The 23,215-nt window shown below is 36.7% G+C and overlaps 2 pseudogenes; one reads left to right on the top strand and one right to left on the bottom strand.

Annotated features, from left to right (window-relative positions):
- Positions 1-215: 215 nt before the first annotated feature.
- Positions 216-16,434, top strand: LOC111917102 (probable fructokinase-7; annotated as a pseudogene).
- A 169-nt stretch (positions 16,435-16,603) lies between these two features.
- LOC111917104 (sterol 3-beta-glucosyltransferase UGT80A2-like) lies at positions 16,604-17,499 on the bottom strand (annotated as a pseudogene).
- Positions 17,500-23,215: the final 5,716 nt, after the last annotated feature.

A 23,215-nucleotide genomic window follows, 5' to 3' on the forward strand; every position in this document is an offset into this window, starting at 1 on the left:
ACTCTATTTCACAGCCGAAGAAGAAGAAAAAGATGGCAGCGACAAGAAAAGAATTTCTTTCCCTACAACCCAAAGTCGACCAAATTATGGCCGCAGTCTCCTCCATCAAAACTCAAAACATTGAGCTTCCTACCCCACAGTCGTTAGTTAAAAGGGTTCAAATTCTTGAAACTAGCGAACGACTAGCTGCATAGTGCATCACTCTCAAAATTGAAATGGGTATTGGAGCCCTTGATAACAGTTGCACTGCGGATCACAAATTTTTTTTTTTGCATTGCTGAAAACCTCATCAAAGAGGTAACCGCACTCAAGGAAGAAATCACAATGCTTATGAGTCAGCTATTGCGGTCCTCCAATCCATCAAGAATCTCAGACGCTCTGTCTCTTCTCCATCTCATGTCAATGAGATTCTCAAACTTACAAAGGAAATCCATCAACTGTTGTTCAACAAAGAAATCCCCAACAATCTCTGAGTCTCCGAGTTGATCAAATAATAATTCACTGAAACATTCTCCAAAATCGACAGACTGAAACAGTGGTTTGAGGATCAACAATTTTCTGATTCCTCAAAAAGGGGAAATGATCACGGTCCATTAAATCAACAAACTAATCCTTCACACTCCAAAACTCCTTTGAGTCATCAAACATCACCCACTGTGGATCAAAACAAGCCTCCAGCTCCACAACCTTCACCACAACCATCTCCTAAAACATCAACTCCGGTGCAATCTCATCAATCTCCTCCATCGCAACCAGATTCCCCGTAACAAGAAGTTCAAGAAAAACCCCATCCTCATCAAGAAACTCCTCCTTAATTCAAGAATTTGGAACTAGCAATGTCTTCGGAGCACTCCAATGACTCTCCTACAACTTGTCAACGGAAGAAAGACTGGAAGGCAGCAAAATTCGTTGAACTAATTTGGAGAGAACATGGCTTTGACACAACCATGGATGAAAACCTAATCAATTCTTAGGTTAATCCCACTCGAAGATTACTTAATGATGATTACAGGCTAGTTCTAACTTATGTTGAACCACCTTCGGATGGATACTGGGATGTTCCGATTTCACCCAACTCCAAATTCTTCCCTGTCTTTGAACCTTTTGTACGCCTCGCGTACTCACGAACTTAGCGAACTTTTCCCTTTCAGTTGTTAATCCAATAATACTTCGATCCAAACTCATATTTGACTTCCTTAAGGTGGTTAATCACATAAAGTTGCCAACTTTATGTGCATTCATGGCTTAATGGGGCTCTAGAGCTCAAAGGAGCTTAACAAATGACTTAATACTTGCATGAGACCAAAACCACCATAAATTTTGAATCTTTATACATAAGAAACCCTTAATGTGTCCAAATCTATAAAGCTAAGCTCCAAAAACGGCCTTAACACCCAATCACCAACCAAGGAGACCCAAAATGACCGAAAACATACCAAAGAGTAAATCTATGAAATGAAATGGAAAGGTTTGAACTTTATACATCACAAGCCACCAAAAGAAGATGATAAAGTTGGATCTCAAAGCCTTCCTCCAAAGAATCAATCTTCAATCTTCTTCTTCCTCTTCAAGGTACACAAAACCTTCCATAAAAGCTTCACAAGAGCTCAAAATCACCAAACATAGGCTAAAGGACGAAATAGGGTTTTCAAGGGTGAGGAGGTTGATTAAAAAAGGCAAAAAGAGGCTAGCTTATGTCTTATATAGGGTACAACCCTTAAATTTAAGGTTTTCCTTTCCTTATTGTATGCCCAGCGTATGAGGCCTCAGGCCCACGAACAATCACCATTAGTACGTTGGGCGTACACATGAGGTATGCCTCGCGTACTAGCTTCTAAGCTAGTACGGTAAGCATACCCTGTTGTACACCCTACGTACTACTTACAAGGGTCAAATTGGAATTCTTCCTATTCTGAAGGGCAACTAGGAATATCCTCATTTCCAGGCGTTACACTTCTACTCATTCGAGTAACTGAAGATACTATATCCAAATGTCACGACTTTCCATTATAAACTTGACTATACGCTTTTTTCAAGGTGGTAGCACTATCAAATTGTGGAGAGATAGAATATATAGGCTTTGGCTACAAAGGAATTTCATAGATAAAATTCCTTAACCATTTTGCTTCTTTTCCAGCAGCTACAAGGGCTACAAATTCAGATTCTATAGTTGAATTTGTGATGCATGTTTGTTTCTTAGAAGCCCATGAAATGGCACTTCCACCAAGAAGAAACTCCCAACCACTTGTAGAAGAGTGCTCCTCAACATTAGTAATCTAACTAGCATCTACATATCCTTCAATAACTGAAGGACACCCTATATATGCTAAACCAAAGTCCATGATTTTCTTAAGATACTTCATCACCCTCCTTACTGCTTGCCAGCAGTGAGAATTAGGATTGTTAGTAAACCTACTTATCTTTCCTATAGCAAATTAAATATAGGGCCTTGTGATGGTTAGAGCATACGTCAAACACCTAATGAGCTTTGAATACTCAAGTTGTGAAATTGCTTCACCAGTATTTGGCATAAGTTTATGTAACGCTCGCAGATTTGGGCTGGCCAATTTAGAGATTGTAAGCGTTAAAAATGAATTTTTGATAGAAGATTACTTAGAATAAATAATCTTAACCAAAGTATATCATATGTTACAAGGGTTAAGTACATATAAAGAATGCTGAAATCCAGCTTATAACGAAGAAGTTATGACCCGTCGAAGTTTTGTGACAAAACCGACACGACGCCGCGTAACGTAAAAAGTAAATTTTGATAAACTACTTTTTAGCCTTAGAGATCTAAACTAAAGTAGTTGTATACGTTAAACTGAGAGCATTGATATAGACAACATCCAAATCAGAATCCATATAAGGAAGTTATCAATGTTTTTTTTAAGATTTAGCATAGTAGTGCACAGTCCGGAAAACGAATTTTAGATCGATCAATTTTTAGCTAACAAAACCTAAACAAGAATTTAAGTTATCATTAATAAGAACTCAACGATATAAAGACAGATGAAAACAGACGTCAGATGACCAAGTTATGATTTTTTAACGGACTTTATCTGTCAAGGCCTGTTAAAATATAACTTTAAAAAGAACGTCAAAATTAGCTGACGGAGTCTAAACGAAAGTTGTAGATCACGTCACAACCTATGCATGGTTATAAACAACGTCAAAAATGGTGCTCGTATGAGAAAGTTATTAATTTTTTAAGAATGACTATTTTATCTGTGTCCTGTGGCATGTGTTAGCACCAGGCGAAGCCGTGGTGTCTATGCAAGGTCACGACGTGAATGTAAATTTCATGACGTGAATCACCCTGGACAGCATACAAATAGATGGCACAAATCACTCTTTTCCTCACACCTTTCTATCCAACTCTCTCCTAAACACTCCCAAACCCTCTAAGTTTTTCCCTAGCACCTCCTAGGTGTTAGAAGCGAGTCCCAGAGCGCCAGAAGGCCCTGAGATAAAGAGATTTCGGCTCAGAAGTTCTGGCCACACAGAGCCCTCTTCCTCTCTAAACCCCCTTGTAAATGAGTTAAGCTTACCATACTTTAAGTATAACTTATGTTTAAGTTCATTATCGTTATTATGAACCTAAAAAAAAGATTTATCAGTGATTCCAAATCTTTATACTGATTGATCTACTTACGGGGATGATGTCTAGGCTGTGATTTAGTGAGGTGTTTAAGGTGGGATTTCCAAACAGTATACTTCATATACCAAATGGACCCTACCTCCGATATGATTCTATCTGGTTGTTCCTTACTTGATAGATATTGAAGTAGGCTTTGAGTTAATAATGAATCCAGACTAATAATTAGTCGCAATAAATATTAGAATAAAACTTAGGAATAATGATACTATGTTTTGTCAAAGGAAAAAACAATTGTTAGAAGCGAAGCGCTGCCCGAATTTCGAGTCGTCACTTTAACAAGTGAGTGCCAAACAAAAAACGACTTAACTAATGGCCAGATTTCCCTCTCCTCATTAAAAACTACTTCTATCTAGCTCCTCTCTTCACCATCTTTTGGTCAAAAAGAGTAAGAGTATTAAATCCCAAAAGTCCTAGGAGTTAAGCATGTTGGTGATGAACTAGTTCTCGTTCACCCCGGGTGGAATGAGTCAAGCTAGTTCCGAAATCGCCAGAGCCCTCTTGTTCTAATCTTTTTCTTAGCAACTGGCTTTCAGAAGTCTTGCTGCGAGGAAGATTAGAAACGCCTTACTATATTGAATTGAGAATAGTGGCATTTTTTCTGCAGATATGGAGTTTGTTGAGAGGACTTGCATCCTTCGTTCGTAGTGGTCATTTATATTCATGAACATGATTTTAATACAAGTATTAATAAAAGTGTTAAATATATGTTGAAAGTTTATATGAGAGTTATATGCTTATTATCTGGAAATATGTGCTATATGTATATTTGATGATATACGTTATGTGAACCAGGCATGGTTCTATATGTGTTGACATGTATTTACACGATAATAATAATAGAAGTATTATAAACGAGAAGATGAATGTATGTTAATACTTAATACTTTGTATAAAATATTACACTAAATTAAGATAGCGTTGTCGTAACTTAGTTAGTATTGAAAGTTGATTATAAGAATTGTAGGCTTGCTTAGTGATGAAATAAGACTTAAAAGGGATGCTTAGTTCAATTAAGTTGGATATTGGGTAGTATCTTATTAGGGGTACGTGTGTGATCGGAATAGAGTATAGAAACTCTGTTCGAGGAGATTGATGGAGTATGTTCTACGTATGAAAAGTACTTTCCAAGTACCAAGTCTTTTACAAAGCTCTGTGTCTTAGGTACTGCTTGTGTCGGGGTATTATTATGTTCTAGGGTATGATTCCTACTCATACCAGGGTACTATAATGTGCTAGAAGTACTATCATGTACATATTCCCGCTTTTGACACTATTGTGTGTCGGGGAACGAGGGAGTACGAGAATACTTTATTAGTATTTTTCCATACCTTTATTTTAAAGAGCTTTGGAGTCATCGTTTCTTTTATGAATTGATTGGACAAGTTTCATGTGTCAGCGTTTCCTTTCATGAAGTAATTAAGGGAACTTCGTAGACTGCCAAATAGAGTGTGTCAGTAATAGACCTCTACCAGGTATGTCTGATGTTGTATTGCTGGATAAGGTGAGTTTAGGGGTAAAATACCTCACGGTGTCAGACAACTGCTAGGCAAAGTTTGATGTTGTATTGTCGGATAAGGTGAGTCTGGGGGTAAAATACCTCACGGTGTCATACCACTGCTAGGCATAGCTATCTAGGTAACCATCTGGGACTTCATTGTCTTGTTGCTTTAAGAATGGAGGTTCGTGGTGAAACGTATTCCATTCCCCTCATTTGATGTATTTATTGATCGTTGTTTGCTGGCAGGGAATTTTCGAAGTGTCACACCCCACTAAAGCGGAAATACAGGACGTGACAGTACAAAGGGTTTCATTGCAAAAGTTAAAAGACAACACCAACCATAGTGTTAAAAAGAATTAAAATTTACAATTAGTTTGAAAAACTTTTTAAAATAAATTATAATGTATTTGAAAGTCAACACATGCAAATGCTCCTACAAGTGTTGTGTCTCAACGTGCTTCTTAGTAGATGATTCCTGAAAAAGCATGTAAACCGAGCGTCAACTACAAAAAAAGTTGGTGAGTACTCACAGGTTTATAACAAAATATAGTTTGAAAGCATGAAAATTGAAATATTCATAACAGGTTCCATAAACAAGTTTTCATTGCTAAAATAAGTAAATAAGTTTTCATGAAAAGAAGTTCGTTGCTAAATACGAGTAATAAAGTTTCCATAAATAGAAGTTTGTTGCTAATATGAGAAACGAAGTTCGTTGTTATCATGAGAAATAAAGTATGTTGCCAAAATGAGATACAAAGTTCATATTCTCATGGGAAATAAAGTCCGTTGCTAAAACGGGTAAACACGTTTCGTTGCTAAAATGAGTATACAAGTTTCGTTGATAAAATGAGTATAAAAGTTTCATCGCTAACTTGAGTATACAAATTTCATTAATAAAATGAGTATCATATGTTTCATCGCTAAAATGAGTATATAAGTTTCGTTGCTAAAATAAGTATATAAGTTTCATTGTTAAAATGAGTATACAAGTGTCATTGCTAACATGAGTATACAAGTTTCGTTGCTAACATGAGTATACAAGTTTGGTATGTGTATAAAGATTCCATTCATGAGTTCACAACCCAAGCTTAATGACTTAATCATGCCCTATTTACTAATATGTGTATCCCAAACATAGAGAATAAAATGGTAAAATGCACTCAAGCGAATCATGCGAGTGAGGAGTTGTCTACTTCCTGATAGCGCTATCCATAATGACCATGGCCTCAAAAGAGTTAATAAGTTGTGTTGAATGATTCCATGGACTTAACCATGATACAGTACTCATGAGTTAAAATAACATACACATACATGCAAAATATAGCAACCAAGTTTGATACAAGTCAAATTAAATACAACAAACAATAAACAGTTTTTGGACATGCTTTTCCACCCCAAAACATTTAAAAACCGAAAATAGGAGGAGTTATGAATACTCACAATGCTTGAGATAATACAAATGGTGCCTTGAACTTCGCTCCACTCGTACCACTATCGATTTCCTACAACGATGTTACATACTAATGAGTCTCTAATTGAAATGTAATACTGCTATACTTACCACTACAATAGAATTATGCCAATAATCTGTCAAAATTTTGATATTGATAAGTTATAAATATTTTTCTGTGAAAATTAAATTTCCATGAATCAATTATTATATAACAACTTAAGTGGAAAAATTCTCATTATTGAAATGTTAATATTTAACATTTTAAGAGGTGTTCCAATGATTAAATATTCAAAAACTAAATCAATTTAGTTCTAAAATTTTCCAAACTTTGTATTTAAGTTTCAACTGAAGTCAAAGAGGTTAAGATAAAATTTCTTGAATTTTTGATTTGTCTAACTATTTTTCACAATTTTAATTCCTTGAATAATCATAAAATCATGGAAAAATAGTAAATTATCATGAAAATTTCTTATAATATTTGTGTAACTGTTTTATAGTGTACATAATCTGGGAAAATTATTTAGACTTATTTTTGAACAGTAAATCCCTATTTTTAGAATTTAAGTTTGTTTAATACTAAGAAATTAGAAATTAATAGTAAACAGTTCAGATAAATCCTTAAAATATTTATTTATGGTATAATGTAATAAAATATTTTCTGGTAAATGTTTATGACTTTTAGATAAGTTTAACTATTTTTCCATAATTTAATTCATTTAATATAAATTAAATCTTGGAAAAATAGTAAAAGGTTATGGAAAATTCATCAAAATTTTTTGTGAAGCTTATATAATATATAGAAGTTTTGAAAAATAATAAATGTGATTGCATAACTTGGAACCCCATTTTTGTTATTTATTTTCCTTAATAACAATAAAATAAAAACTAGTGGTAAATAGACATAAAATTTTCTCAAACTTCATGGGGGATGTTGGTTTACAGTATAGGTCATTCATGAATGTTTTCAGAATTTATTTAGTAGTGTAAGTATTTTTTATACTTTAACACTCTATTTTTTATTATTTTCATGTAAAAATAAAGAAAATATATATTGAGCTGAAAATTTCCAGAATGCATCTTCATACAATTTAATAACAGTGAAAAATCGTTTTCGTATTTTGGATGTCGAAAAACATGCCTAAAGGCTCAATATATTATAGAGAAAACTTGGTTTTTGTGATTTTGGTAAAGGTTAGTGATGTCACTTTGATAATTTTTGCAACATGTTCCAAAGACTTTTGAATCAAAATGTTTTGTACCTTTGATTTTATGATGTTATGGGTTCAAAATAATTTTTGAAGGATTTTTAGTGATGAATAAGTCCTATGAACATGCAACACAAAACTAGTATTAACAGAAGGTGCTGTTAGAGCAACAATTTTTACAAAATTGTTAAAAGTCGAAATCTTAATGTTTTGCAGTGAGACCACTTGGGCTGGAAAGGTAACTCTCATCATTATAAATAAGGAAAAGAATCATGATGTTTGGTTAAGAAATGAGTGAGATATGGCAGTTCAAAGTTAGGTGAAGTAATCTAGCAGATTGCATGTATGATGATTTGTTAGAAAAGTGATTTTTCATCATTACTTTGAGTAAATCCTTTGAAATATTTTAAAGATATCATGATAAACTCATATTCTAGTCATGTTTCCAGAGATCAAAAGATAAAAACTTATCAAAATGCATACATGCATTTATGAACAAAATTTTGTTTCTCAAAAACTCTTAACTTGAGTTTGATGTTTTAATCCTTAAAATTGATTTTTTCACTAAGATAATGAACATGCAACCTTGTTAATCATACATGAATGGTGTTAAAACACATCCATGATGTTCTAAAAACCATTTAAACCCAAAGAAAACAAAGATGTTAAAAGGATTTTTAGATTCCATTAACTTGGTTAAAAGTGAAATCATACACCGTATTGCGATAAGTATTGTGTAAATAGGAAGTAGGTTTTTGGAAATTGTTTACACGTATCATAGTCTTGTCTAGCAACAAAATAATGGGTAGTCTCATTATGGGGGTGTGCATGAGACATGAACGGAGAGTAGAATTATGTTCTGTGACACTATCAGGTGTCGATGTATGGTTTATGTAAATAGGTACGAAATAGTATTCCTTTGGATAGCCAGATATAGTAGGTCTGATCTGACAACTGACAAGTATGTTTATGATGGGTTTTAGCCATAAGAACATCCTATGTGCTCATACAAACCCTAATGCTTGGATCTAGGTTTCTCTATTGTACATGCAATTCATCCAAGACTATAAACCCTAGATCTAATATATGATAACATATGAATTAGGGTTTAGATCATACCTTAATTGTTATGTAGCAATAACAATCTCAAATCCTTCTTGTATTGACTTTAGAAAGCTTAGAGTCACAAATGTCACTCCTCTAATGGTTCACAAACACCAAGAGCAAGAGGATGAAGAAGAGAAGAGAAGGAGGCTGCCCGAAACATGTGGAAACCCTAACCAATTAGTTCACCACGTTTTTGGGGCTTAAGGGTTCCTTAAATAGTGAGGCTATTAGGGTTATCTAACAAGGAAACCCTAATTTGGATGCTTAGGCCCTAAACAACCCATGAACCCTTTTCTTAAAGGCCTTTGTACGATTTCTAATGGGTTTCCCCATAGAATTCGTCCACCCCTTTAATAAGGAGTTCATTAGCTCAATATTCAACTATCACACAATTGACAGTTCTAGTCCCTTAAGTTTAATTAATCTCTTTTAGCCACAAACTTAATTCTTATTAATTCTTGACTAATATTAATTAAACAATATGATTTCTCCTTTAATATATTATTCTCATAATATATTAATAAATCATAATTAATCCTTTCTCTCCATAATTCATCCTATCAAGTTGCTTTGGTGAAGGCAACCCAAAAGGACCATGCACCATCGGGTCAAGTACATACCAAAAATAGTTATGGACTTAGACACTAATCCAACAGTCTCCCACTTGGATAAGTCTAATAACTATTCTGCGTATGACTTCAGATCCTGATCTGCAATCGTAGCTTTCTAAAGCCACTGTCAACTCTGATCTTATCAAATATGCGTGTCCTTAGATAAGGGATCATATATTCCTCCATTCTAGATATCGTATAGACTGAGACATGGATCTAAATCATTCTCTTTGTCTATGTGCTGTATCCCAAATTTAGATTTATGACGACTGACAACAGACTACAATTGAACACATCAATTTAGTACCGGCTTGGCCAAGCACTTAGGTGCCATCACTAAATCATCGAGGGGCCCACAGATATCGCTCTTATCCTACTTTGGATAAAAGGAACGGATAAACTTTGACTCAATGCTCTCTTGCACTCACTCACCAAATCACACACAATAATATGTTTTATAACACCAAGTTACTGGTGCGTTTACATACTATCAATGTGCAACCGACTCGTAAGATACAACTCACACATCTCGGTTTCAAGAATATAAGATGTTATCGTCTCACCAATCACTCGTGATACAAATCCATGAAGTGATCCAAGTGAGTGTGGGTTTAATCCAATGCTCAAATCATATTCATAAGCACTCATGAATGTTGCAGCAAACAATTGCTTATGTCTAATACACTTTAGACAATCCACACACCAATTCACGACAGTCTTCATTCATATCTACTTCCAACATATGAACGACTGTGGTCCGTTTGAATAATTTGACTGTTCTTAACCAATTAATTTATTCAGGAAGTCAAAACATGCAAAGTGAAACACAAGGATAATACTAATCCCATATGGCCTCAAACCTTTGAGTATAAATAAAACACCTTTTATTTATCACCATATCAATTACTCATTATTTGTTGTTTCGGGTAATCAACTTCTTACTTGAATTATTACAACGCTTGTCCCATGTTCTCAGCATGCACACAATGCTAACCTATGGTTCTTACTTTGTGAAATAGATCAAATGAAAACATTTCCAATCATACTCATTTCACAACTCCTAACCCTTTCCACAAGTGAAAAAATATCAAATTCTTGCCACTTATAGAATATGCTAGATTCTAACATTTTATGCAATGATCCTTTCGTAATGTCATAGCACAAAAGTCACAATGACTATTTCCAACAAAATTACAAAGTCTTCTATCGGAGATTGTTACAAGACATTTCCATAGATGTGATATCTTTCACTCAAAGTACATTCCTTTTAACATCCTTTTGCATAAAAATTTCTAATCTAGACATTGATTCTCAATATCCAACTCCCAATATGGAAACATTTCCATATTTTCCATATGACAACTCATTCTTAATAGAATCTTATCTATTCATAATAATGCCGATATCTGTTGGGTTTTGAGCATTCTAACACTCCTAAGTGTACATGCAACCCTAAATACCTTGGATCTATGTTTTCTCTATTATACATGCAAATAAGAACTTTCCAAGGTATTATCCTAATCTAGCATATAAAATAATGAATATAAGAAGATAGAATACATACCTCTTTAATGTAGGAAGCCTTCATGAAGCTTGAGTGCCTAGTGCCCCAAGTGTGACACCTCAAATGGTTCACACAACACCGAATACACTTGGAATAACTTGAGAGAAATCTACACTTCATGAAATCGGCTAGCCCTCTCTAGAATCATACTAGTGGCCGATTTTGTCAAGAATAAGATCTTTATATAGTGTTACAATTAGGGTAAACCCTAATTGTCATGACTTTCCATTTCCTTGGATCCATGGGTTCAAATACACCATGGAGCATCCATGGACCATCCTATGGGTTTTAGTCCAACTTGATTATCCATGGAGCATTAGCCCACTATACAAGTATGGATGATTTACACAATCAACCCATATATTTAATTAGTCTTCTTTTGATCACTTAATTAATCCTAGATTAATTCTTGATCAATACTAATTAAATAATCTTATTATTCTTATTATTAATATACTAGAACTTATAATATATTAATAACCAAAAGTGTCTGGTTTCTCTTATTATAGTCTATCCAAGTGCATGATGCCATGCAACCCAAATGGACCATGCCAGGTCGGGTCAAGTCTTACCAATTATAGTTATGGACTTAGACATTAATCCAACAGTCTCCCACTTGGATAAGTCTAAAACTATTATTGAGTATGACTTCAGGAACCAACTGGCAATCGTAGCTCTCAAAAGCTTCTGTCGAACTCTGACCTTGTAGATGAACTCTGACCTTTGTCAGTGACTTGTCCATTAGATAAGGGATCATATATTCCTCCATTCTAGATATCATATGGACTGAGACATGGATTATAATCATTCTCTCTGTCCATTTGTTGTTTCCCGATTTTCGATTTATGATGACTGATTAATTGAACAAATCAAATCAGTCCTGGCCCGGCCGAGCACTTCCATTTGTCATCATCAAATCATCGAGGGGCCCACATATATCGCTTTTATCCCGAAGGTAAACGGAATGGATAAACTTCGACTCATATGGCTTGTTCTACTACTTGTTGAATCATACACAAAGGCACGTTTTATAGCACCTAGTTGCCAAATGCGTTTTCGTGCAATCAATGTACAACCAACTCATAGTAACAACCCATATCTCTAGGTTTGAAGAATATAAGATATTATCGTCTCATGATCACTCGTGATAAAATCCATGAAGTGATTCCAATGAGCGCGGGTTGAATCCAATACTCAGAACTTATGAGCACTCATGAGTGTTGTAGCCCTTTGTCCAACACCTTAGACCTCTACAAGCCAACCCATGACAGTCTTAATTCATATCTACTTCCAACATATGACCGACTGTGGATGGTTTGAATAACTTAGTCATTCCGGAAGAATAACCTAGTTTATTCTAGAAGTCAAAACATGCAAAATGAAACACAATAATAATTGAATCCAATATGGTATCAAAACCTATGAACATAAATAAAACACCTTTTATTTATCACCATATGATTACACATTATTCATTGTATACCGTTTCAGCTATCAACTTTATTCTTGAATTAAAACAATAGTTGTCCCATGCTCCAAGCATGTACACTATGTTTTTCTAAACACTAGTCATGCCACACACCAAGTATGCATACTATGTTTGTCTATGATCTTTACTTTGTGAAATAAATCAATTGAACATAACTCCAATGATTCTCTTTTCACACTCCTAAATCCTTACTGCAAATACAAGAATTCCAAATTCATGTCATTTACTGAAATCTGTTAGATTCTAAACATATATGCATTGATCCTCTTGTAATGATTATGCACAAAGTCAGAAAGACTTGACAACAATCATTACAGAGTATTCCAAAGGAGATCAGCTCCTTGGAAACTGATGAGTTTTGAGCATTCTAACACTTCCTAAGTGTACATGCAACCCTAATAAACCTTGGATCTATGTTTGTCTAAGATACATGCAAATAATTATTTTTCCAAGCTTCATATCCTAACTAGCATGGCATGGGGAACATGAATCAAATAAAGCTAGTAGAAATACTTACCTTGTAGTTGTAGTTGATTCCTTGGAGTTTTAGAGCCTAGCACCAATAGTGTGGATGCCTCAAATGGAAATCACAAATCACCACAGACTTGGAACTTTGAGAGAATAGTCACTACTATCTTGAAATCGGCCCTCACCTCAACAAGTGTCAACTAGTATGATTTCAAGAGCCAATACCTCCTTTATATAGTGTGGTGGATTAGGGTTACATCCATGTAAACCCTAATACCCATGTCTCTTCATTTCCATGAGATCCATGGGTTAAAGCTCCATGGAGTATCCATGGACTTCTTCCATGCAAGCCTAGCCCATTCCAAATAAGCATAAGCCCACACTATATAAATATAGAAGCCCATATTTAATTAGTAATATCTTTGATCACTAAATTAATCCTAGATTAATTATAGATCACTACTAATTAAATAATATGATCTTATATTAATATATTAGAACTTATAATATATTAATAAATCATAACTTGTACTATTCTAAAATATTATCCATAAATTGTTCGGGTGAAGTGCAACCCAAATGGACCATGCCGGGTCGGGTCAAGTACATACCAAATATAGTTATGGGCTTAGACACTATATCCAACAGTCTCCCACTTGGATAAGTCTAGTAACTATATTTGCAAGTATAACTTCAGGAATCGATCAGCAATTGTAGCTCTTTAAACTCTGTTGAACTAGAACGCGCCATTTAGATAAGTGATCATATAATCCTCTGTTCTAGATATCAGCCGGACAAATACATGGAACATTGTCTTGCTTATTGTCCATCATTTGTTTCCCGATTTCCGATTTGTTTGACATAAACGCAACTGAACACATCAATTTAGTTCCGACCGGGCCCGGTAGATAGGTCAAAACAAAATCATCGAGGGGCCCAGATATCAGCTTCTAATCCAAGAAGGAACAGATAAACTTCGACTCATATGTTTGTTCTACCACTCATTGAATTACACACAAAGGCACGTTTTATAACATCGAGTTACCAATGTGTTTTCGTACAATCAATGCATAACCAACTCGTAAGTAACAAATCATATCTCTAGGTTTGAAGACTTATATGATATTACCGTCTCACGATCACTCGAGATAAAATTCCATGAAGTGATTCCAGTGAGCGTGGGTTGAGTCCAATGCTCAGAACTTATGAGCACTCATGATTGTTGTAGCCATGTCCAACACCTTGGACCTCTGCAACCAATCATGACAGTCTTGATTCATACCTACTTACGACATATGACCGACTGTGGAGGTTTGAATAATATGATATACCAAACATGATTATTCTGGAAGTCAAAACATGCAAAAGAAATATAGTAAACGATCGACAAGAGATAGCAACACTTTACTCATAAATAAAACACCTTTTATTCATCATCAAATGTCAATTACACTTTACAAATTTCATAAATTTATCTAACTACTAAAACTTATATCATCCTTTAGTCCTATGCTCTGAGCATGTTGGAGATGCTTAACCCTACTCAGTCCCTTCGTGAGGGGATCTGCTGGGTTCTCATCCGATGATACCCTCTTCACCACGAGGAGTCCTTCTTCGATTCGATGTCTGATAAAATGGTATTTTCTGTCGATGTGTCTGGATCTCCCGTGATCCCTTGGTTCCTTGGCTAAGGCAACCGCACTATTGCTATCACAGAAAATCTCCATTGGCTCTTTTATAGCTGGTACAACTCCAAGGTCTCCGATGAAGTTCTTTAGCCATATAGCCTCCTTTGCTGCCTCGCTTGCCGCTATATACTCTGATTCACAAGTAGAATCAGCCACTGTCTCCTGCTTGGTACTCTTCCAAGTGATTGCTCCTCCATTTAAGGTAAGTACCCAGCCCGACTGAGAGCGGAAATTATCCCTATCAGTCTGGAAGCTAGCATCACTATACCCTACAGCTCTCAAGTCATCACTCCCACCGAAGGTAAGGACCCAGTCCTTAGTCCTTCACAGGTACTTGAGGATATTCTTTACCGCAGTCCAGTGTTCCTTGCCAGGGTTCCCCTGATACCTGCTAACCATGCTCAAAGCAAAGGATACATCAGGTCGAGTACACGTCATAGCATACATGATCGATCCTACAGCTGAAGCATAAGGAAGTCGACTCATCTCTGCTATCTCAGCCTCAGTACTTGGGCTTTGTGTCTTACTCAATCTGGCGTTACACTGAATGGGTAACTCACCTTTCTTGGAGTTATGCATGTTGAATCTTTTCAACACTTTGTCCAAGTAGGTACTTTGACTAAGTCCAATTAGTCTTTTACTCCTGTTTCTCAAAATCTTTATCCCTAGGATATAGGCAGCTTCACCAAGGTCCTTCATAGCGAAACACTTCCCAAGCCAGGACTTTACTTCCTGCAGGGTTGGGATGTCATTTCCTATGAGTAGTATGTCATCCACATACAGTACCAAAAAACTGACTATGCTCCAACTAGCCTTGATATAGACGCAAGATTCATCTTCACTCCTTGAAAAGCCAAATTCCTTGACTTTCTCATCAAAGCAAAGATTCCACCTGCGAGGTGCCCGTTTCAATCCATAAATGGATTTCTCGAGTTTACACACTCTATTGGGGTACTCTGTACTAAGGTGCTCGAAAAGGCATCCTGAGCATTTGGGATCAAGCAGATGTTATCAAGGTGCAAAATTTCATAGTGGGTTGACTTTTTTTGACTTAAACCTTTTGATGGGTTATTGACTTTTCAGGAAATTACAGATTAGTGAAGATGAAATTGTGTTCTTGACTGGAGGTGATGATCCCTATGATGACAAAGTTGTCTTGACCAAACTTTTTCACCCAAATCTCAAGTTGTTGATAGTCATAGAAGGTCCTAATGGTTGCAGATACTACACCAAGGTTATTTTTGTAAATTTAATACGATTGTTGGATTATCTTAATTGATATCAATTTGTGAGTTTTATTTTCAGGATTTTCATGGGAAAGTTGGTGGTGTTAAGGTGAAGTGTTGATACAACGGGTGCAGGTGATGCTTTTGTTGGATGACTCCTCAATTTGGCCAAAAATACTCAATTATTTAAGGTTAAACATTTAAAAAAATTGGCTGAAAAAATCATTTTCTGAATATATTGATTTTTAAAAGATTTATGTCATGCACCATTTTAGGATGAAAATAAGCTAAGAGATGCATTGAGGTTTGCAAATATTTGTGGGGCCATTACAATTACAGAGAGAGGAGCGATTCCATCATTGCCTTCCAAGGAAGTTGTTCATAGGAAGTTGGAAGAATCCGAATTTGAGAGTAAACTTCTTATTCTTTTCTGTGATAAAAGTCAACCTTTCAAGCACAAATGATGGATACACTCCTCTCTAGCTGTTGTTCAAGCTTTTTAGTTCACCAATGGTGCTTGATCCCAGACCTTCTCCGAAAAGTTTCCTGTAATACAGATACCAAGACCATATATATATATATATATATATATATATATATATATATATATATATATATATATATATATACTTATTACTTATAGATACCAAGACCACCCCATCCTTTGTTGATGATGCCCCTTTGTCCAGATATTTCTAGGGCTTTAACGATTGTCTGTGTCATTTTCTCAGGCTCTTGAACTGGCTGACAATGGATAAATAAAATTGTGGGAATTTATATTTAGATTACTTTTTTTATATATAATATAAATTATAAAAAGCATAAAAGAACTGATGATATGGATAAAGAAAACTCACAAGGCTACCAAACCCAATGTAGATAGGCTTTGGGCCAACTTCAAGCTAGCGTACAAGTTCTTCAGGGGGTTTGTAGTTTGATGCGAGATCAAGCAAACAAAATCCAACCACATAAATTTTAGGTCCCCAATCTGTGAATATTATGATTTGATTAATCCATCTCATATAATAAAGTCTACTAAATAGTTAATACAGGGAAAATTTACCATTTGGTTTAGGAACAAGATGAGGACTCCATATGTATCCATGTGGAATATCAGTCTTAGAGCCTTGAGAACCACTAAAATACGTGACAGGTCACAGATTCAACTTTTTCTTCCTAACATCATTGATCATGTCTCGAATTCCAAGCTAGATTAAAGAGTCAACTATCTGATATGACAACTGCAACAACACATGCAAAATACAAAAGTTAATTATGTAATAGAAACAAAAAGAAATACTAATATTAACGATTGAACTTACTCTATATCCAGCTAGTTTCTTGACACGGGATAGAGGATGAGGAAATTCCTCTTGTTGAAGAAACTCCATGTTTAAGTTAGACAATATCCTAGCTCGATCACACTCTGGGATAAGGATAATAGGTTCATCATCAAGATAGCGAACCGGATCTCCATAAGGGCCCACCATCAGAAGTATATCATCCCAATACAGCAATACACTGTCCATTCCACACCAAGCAAGTTGCTATGGAGCTAGGGTAGAATGTAGAAGAACCAAAAACAAGAAATCATTATCTAAGGAGAAGATAATGAAACCTGATTGAAGCCTTGAAGTTGCAAGGACATCAAACTGAAGACAGAAAGAAGAAAAAGTTTATTTATGAGAGAAGACACATGAAGAATGTACCTTTTAGGAGTGAACCAAGAAGGAGTAGGATTAGATGGGTCTCCTTGACGGGCGGCGCGTAGGTCAGCGACTGTGGCAGAGAGGAGAGATGGGCTGGAGGAGAAGGCGGAAGTACGTGCTTAGGTTGACGGGGAGCTTCGGCTTTGATTTCGTTCCAGACCCAGTCGCATTCGTTTTCTCAGACATTGACGGCGGTTTGTGGAGACGATGATGGCATCGTGGACTACGACATGGCGTTCCAATATTGAACCAGTATCTTGAGATGGCGGAAGTGTGTGCTTAGGTTTCTAGATGCACTCCAAACTCTTAAAGCTTATCGGGTTCGATGTTGGTGGTGGCAGATTAGGGCTTGTAGAGAGAGAGAGAGGTAAAGGAAGACAAGTCGATTCAAAAAGGATGTGCTGATTCAAAAGGAGTATTAGGGTTCTATTGTAGGATTCTAGTGTGGATTGAGTTTTTAAGGTTCAATGGCGGTGGCAGTGGCGATGGCCTAGGGTTTACAGAGAGAAGGAAGGAGTGAATGAAAAGGGAGATACTGCGGAGAGAGGGTAGAAGCGGGGTTCTTCACAATTTTAGAATTTCAGACGATTTCATTTTCCCCCTTTAAAAACGCGCGTTTAGGCAAAAAAAAAATATAAAGCGACACATTTAGAGGACGCACACTATATGAAAGGCGCCCTCCGCATTTTTTTTTTCTTTTCTTACACTAATTTTAGGGCACGCACAAATGCGTGTCCACTATCCTTCAAATTTTGCAAAATTGACATTATTTTTTAGGGCACACACCAATGCACGTCCTCTATCAGCGAGTGTCATTGTTTGCGCGTCATTATAGGGCTGTTTTTGTGACATCCCCAAAATCTCGGCCAGAAAAGACCGATTTTCATTTATGCTTTTAAATATTTTCAGAGTAAATCCTTTTGATTTGAAAGAGTTGCGGAATTTGTTCCCAAAAACAAAAAATGATAAAACAATGTTTACCGAAGCATTTCATAAAAGAAATGTATTTTCATTATAATCAAAACTCGGGGTGTCATGTTCCGATACAGACCAATAAGCATAAACGAATACATTACAAGTCATATAACAAATATAAACATATGCAGACTTGTAAACAAAACAACTTGATGGATCATCCATCTCATGCCCTTCCGCCACTTCCTGTAATACAATTTAAAACTGAGTGGGTCAGGCTTGGGAGCCTGGTGAGCATATAGGGTTTTCAACCCACAATAAATATCATATTTAATTTTCACCAACCAACAATAACCCAATTACCCATTCCCATTATTCTCACTTTAATGTCCCTAAAACAACTAACATAAGGGACCTAGTCTAAGAATATTTCATCGGGGCGACAACACATGCTTCGGGGGTACCTCAGCAATATAAGTCAAATAAGGCAACCATGAGGGGGATGGAGTATAGCGAATGAACACCCAAGTTCATTAACACCTACAGGTGGCGAACCTGCTAATGTTTCCACAAGACTGTCTAGAATAGTCAGTGGTCGTCATCTAAACTCCGCTAGATAACTCAATCAAACAACAACGAGGCCTCTCATCTGTTTATTACACACCAACTATCTACCCATGTTCTACCCAACATATTAGTAGATAAAAATATACATTTGTATACATAGTTTAAAGAAAACCTGTATAGCATGCTTTAATCAACACATATATCACATAACAGATGAGGCACACACACACATAACACATATCTCATAAAGAAATAAGCAGATCTATAAGATAGAAGAGAGTGAATACACATTCACACATAACACAACCAAATATATACACATAGCACGTATTTTTATATAAAATACTTCGTATTATTGTATTAGAAAGAAAATAACTACACACTCACACTTATAAACAACAATATAATTAATACACTCAAACCAAACTCGTATTATTATTGTGTTTAAGAAAGTTAGTATACACTCACTTGATCAAAAGATGATCCGACAGCACTACGGCTTATAGAAGTAGTATTCCTCAGCAGATCTGGAAGATCTCCTCGAAAATCGAACTTCTCGCGGGCAGAGCTTCGACTCGGGAACCGCACTTCTCGGGATCTTCGGGGTCTCGGGACTTGCCTCGGGGCTAGAGTATGATACCATGGCTGCGGGATATTTCTGGCACGCAAAACGATGCAAAACGGGAGAGAGAAGAGAAGAAATTGGCAATTGGGTCGGCTGCCTTCGGTTCCTATTTATAGGAGGCTGGAGCCTCGGAGTACGCGGGGCGTACTGCCCAAAACGTCATTGCTTACGTATCCGAAGTGCTCGAGTGCGAGTGTCGACATCCCTCGGAGTACGCGCGGCGTACTCGAGTACGCGGGGCGTACCTCGGATCAGATCGGTGACTCCTTCAGATAATGCTTCCGAATTTTGATTTAAATTTAAATACAAAATGATTAATAAACTTCGGAAATTCATAACTTCTTCATACGAACTCCGTTTTCGACGTTCTTTATATCCACGCGAAGGTGAGACTACTCTCTACAACTTTCGTTTAGACTCCGTCGGCTAATTTTGAATTTATTTTTATTATTTATTTTTAATAGGCCGTGACAGAAACTTTCGTTATAAATTCATAACTTCTTCGTTTGACATCCGTTCTTGCCTAACTTTTTATCGCTTCGACACCAACAATGAGATCTTCGATTCTCATTTAGATTGCTTCGGCTAAAAACCCCTCGATCTCAAATCGAGTAAAACAGGCTGCACACCGCTAAGCCGAAACTTCGATAAATCATAACTTCCTCATACGAAGTCAGATTTGGGCATTCTATATATATTCGGAAACCTCGTTTCAATTACTACAACATTAATCAAATATATTAAGTTTATTTTACACTTAAATTTTGACGCTTATTTTTATTCTTAATTAATCAAACCACATAATTAAGCAATTAAGCACAAAACACAAAATACTCAAATAATACAATCTTATTACTTCAAAATGGGTTACAAAGGTCAACCTAGACTATTACATTGCTACAAATGGCAAGCCCGAAACACAGGCGTTACAATTCTCTCCACCTTAGAATGATTCCGTCCCCAGAATCATACATCAACAAACAAATGCGGATAGCGACTCAACATGTCACTCTCCGACTCCCAGGTGAGATTCGGCCCATTCGTGTGTTTCCATCGGACAAGCACTAACCCAACCATTTTGCGTCGCAACTTCTTAGTCTTTCGGTCAACAATTGCCTCTGGTTCTTCAATCAACCTTTTGTTCTCATCAATTCTCAATTCAGAAATTGGAATTATATCGGGAACTTCTCCCGTGAACTTCCTCAAATAACACACATGAAAGGTGTTGTGAATTCCATTCAGTTCTTCGGGTAATTCGAGCTTGTAAGCTTGATTCCCAATCCTCTGAAGGACTTTAAACGGTCCAATAAACCTTGGACTCAACTTTCCCCTTTTTCCAAATCTTATAAGTCCCTTCCACGGCGAGACTTTAAGCAAAACCGAATCTCCAACCTCAAAAGTCATCGGTCTTCGCTTCTTGTCAGCATAGCTCTTTTGACGATCTTGAGCTGCTAACATTCTTTCCCTAATTATTTTCAACTTTTCAGCAGTTTGATGAACCATCTCCGGTCCCATAAACTGCTTTTCCCCAGCCTCAAGCCAACAAGACGGCGTACGACACTTCTGTCCATACAAAGCTTGATAAGGTGCCATCTTAATGCTCGAGTGAAAACTATTATTATAGGAAAATTCTACCAACGGTAAATGTTCATCCCAATTACCTAGGAATTCCAAGGTACATGCTCTCAGCATATCTTCAAGTGTTTGTATTGTTCTTTCACTCTAACCATCAGTCTGTGGATGGTAAGCTGTGCTTAAACATAACTTGGTACCCATTTCCTCTTGTAGACTTTTCCACAACCTTGAGGTGAAACGGCTATCACGATCTGATACAATCGTTAACGGAACACCGTGAAGCCTCACAATTTCCTTCACGTAAGAATTCGCAAGCTTTTCCATAGACCATTTCTCCCTGGCCGCTATGAAATGCGCACTCTTAGTGAATCGATCAACGACCACCCAAATCATGTCGTGACCATTCTTTGTTCTGGGCAGTTTAGTGACAAAATCCATAGCAATGTCTTCACACTTACCCATAGGCACAGGCAATGGTTCTAAACTCCCGTAAGGTTTCTGATGTTGTGTCTTGACTCTCGCACAAGTCACACACTCGGCCACATACTTTGCAACATCAAGCTTCATCGTCGGCCACCAGTAGTAGGGTTTCAGGTCCCTATACATTTTAGTGCTACCTGGATGAATTGAGTACATGGTTTTGTGAGCTTCTTCCATCAGAAGATCCCTAATTCCTCCTGACTTAGGTATCCAAATACGATCTTGGAATACCTTCAGTCCATGACCGTTAGTACCAAACACCAACGTTTTACCCAAACGTTCCTCCTTTCGGTCATTTTTCTCAGAAGCTTCCTCTTGAGCTTTCTTTATACTTTCCAAAATAGTTGAGACAACTTCAATTCTCAATGCTCTTGGCCTTTTCCTTTCAAGATTGACTTTCCGACTGAGAGCATCAGCAACAACATTAGCTTTACCGGGGTGGTAAAGTATCTCGCAGTCGTAGTCTTTAAGTAATTCTAGCCAGCGTCGTTGCCTCATATTCAATTCTTTCTGATTAAAGAGATATTGGAGACTCTTATGATCAGTGAAAAGTTTGCACTTCGTGCCATAGAGGTAATGCCTCCATATTTTCAGAGCGAAAACTACCGCTGCCAACTCCAAATCATGAGTCGGGTAATTCTTTTCATGCTCTTTCAGCTGTCGAGACGCATATGCTATCACCTTTTCTCTTTGGGTCAAAACACAACCCAATCCAACACCAGACGCATCGCTATAAACAGCGAAGTCTTCAACTCCATCGGGTAGAGAAAGTATCGGTGCCTCGCATAGCTTCTTCTTTAACTTCTCGAATGCTTCTTTATGCTTCTCACTCCAAGCATAAGTAGCTCCTTTGTGGGTTAAAGCTGTCAATGGAGTAGCAATCGAAGAAAAACCTTGGATAAACCTTCGGTAATATCCAGCTAATCCTAAAAAGCTTCGAATCTCTGTGGGACTTTTCGGTTGTTCCCACTTCATCACAGCCTCAATCTTCGCTGGATCAACCATTATACCTTCTTGGTTGACCACGTGACCCAAGAATTGGACTTCACGAATCCAAAAATCGCATTTGGAGAACTTTGCATAAAGCTTCCCCTTCTTCAAAACTTCTAACACTTCTCGCAAGTGTCTGCCATGCTCCTCCTGGCTTTTCGAGTAAATCAGAATGTCGTCTATAAACACTATCACGGATTTATCAAGGAAAGGATTACAAACCCTATTCATCAAATCCATGAGCGCTGCCGGAGCATTGGTTAGTCCAAACGACATAACCAAGAACTCGTAGTGTCCATATCTAGTTCTGAATGCAGTCTTCTCGATATCTTGCTCTCTTACTTTCAGCTGATGATATCCTGACCTAAGATCGATCTTCGAGAA

This window comes from Lactuca sativa, chromosome 8, assembly GCF_002870075.4.
Source record: "Lactuca sativa cultivar Salinas chromosome 8, Lsat_Salinas_v11, whole genome shotgun sequence".
Taxonomy (NCBI): Eukaryota; Viridiplantae; Streptophyta; class Magnoliopsida; order Asterales; family Asteraceae; genus Lactuca; species Lactuca sativa.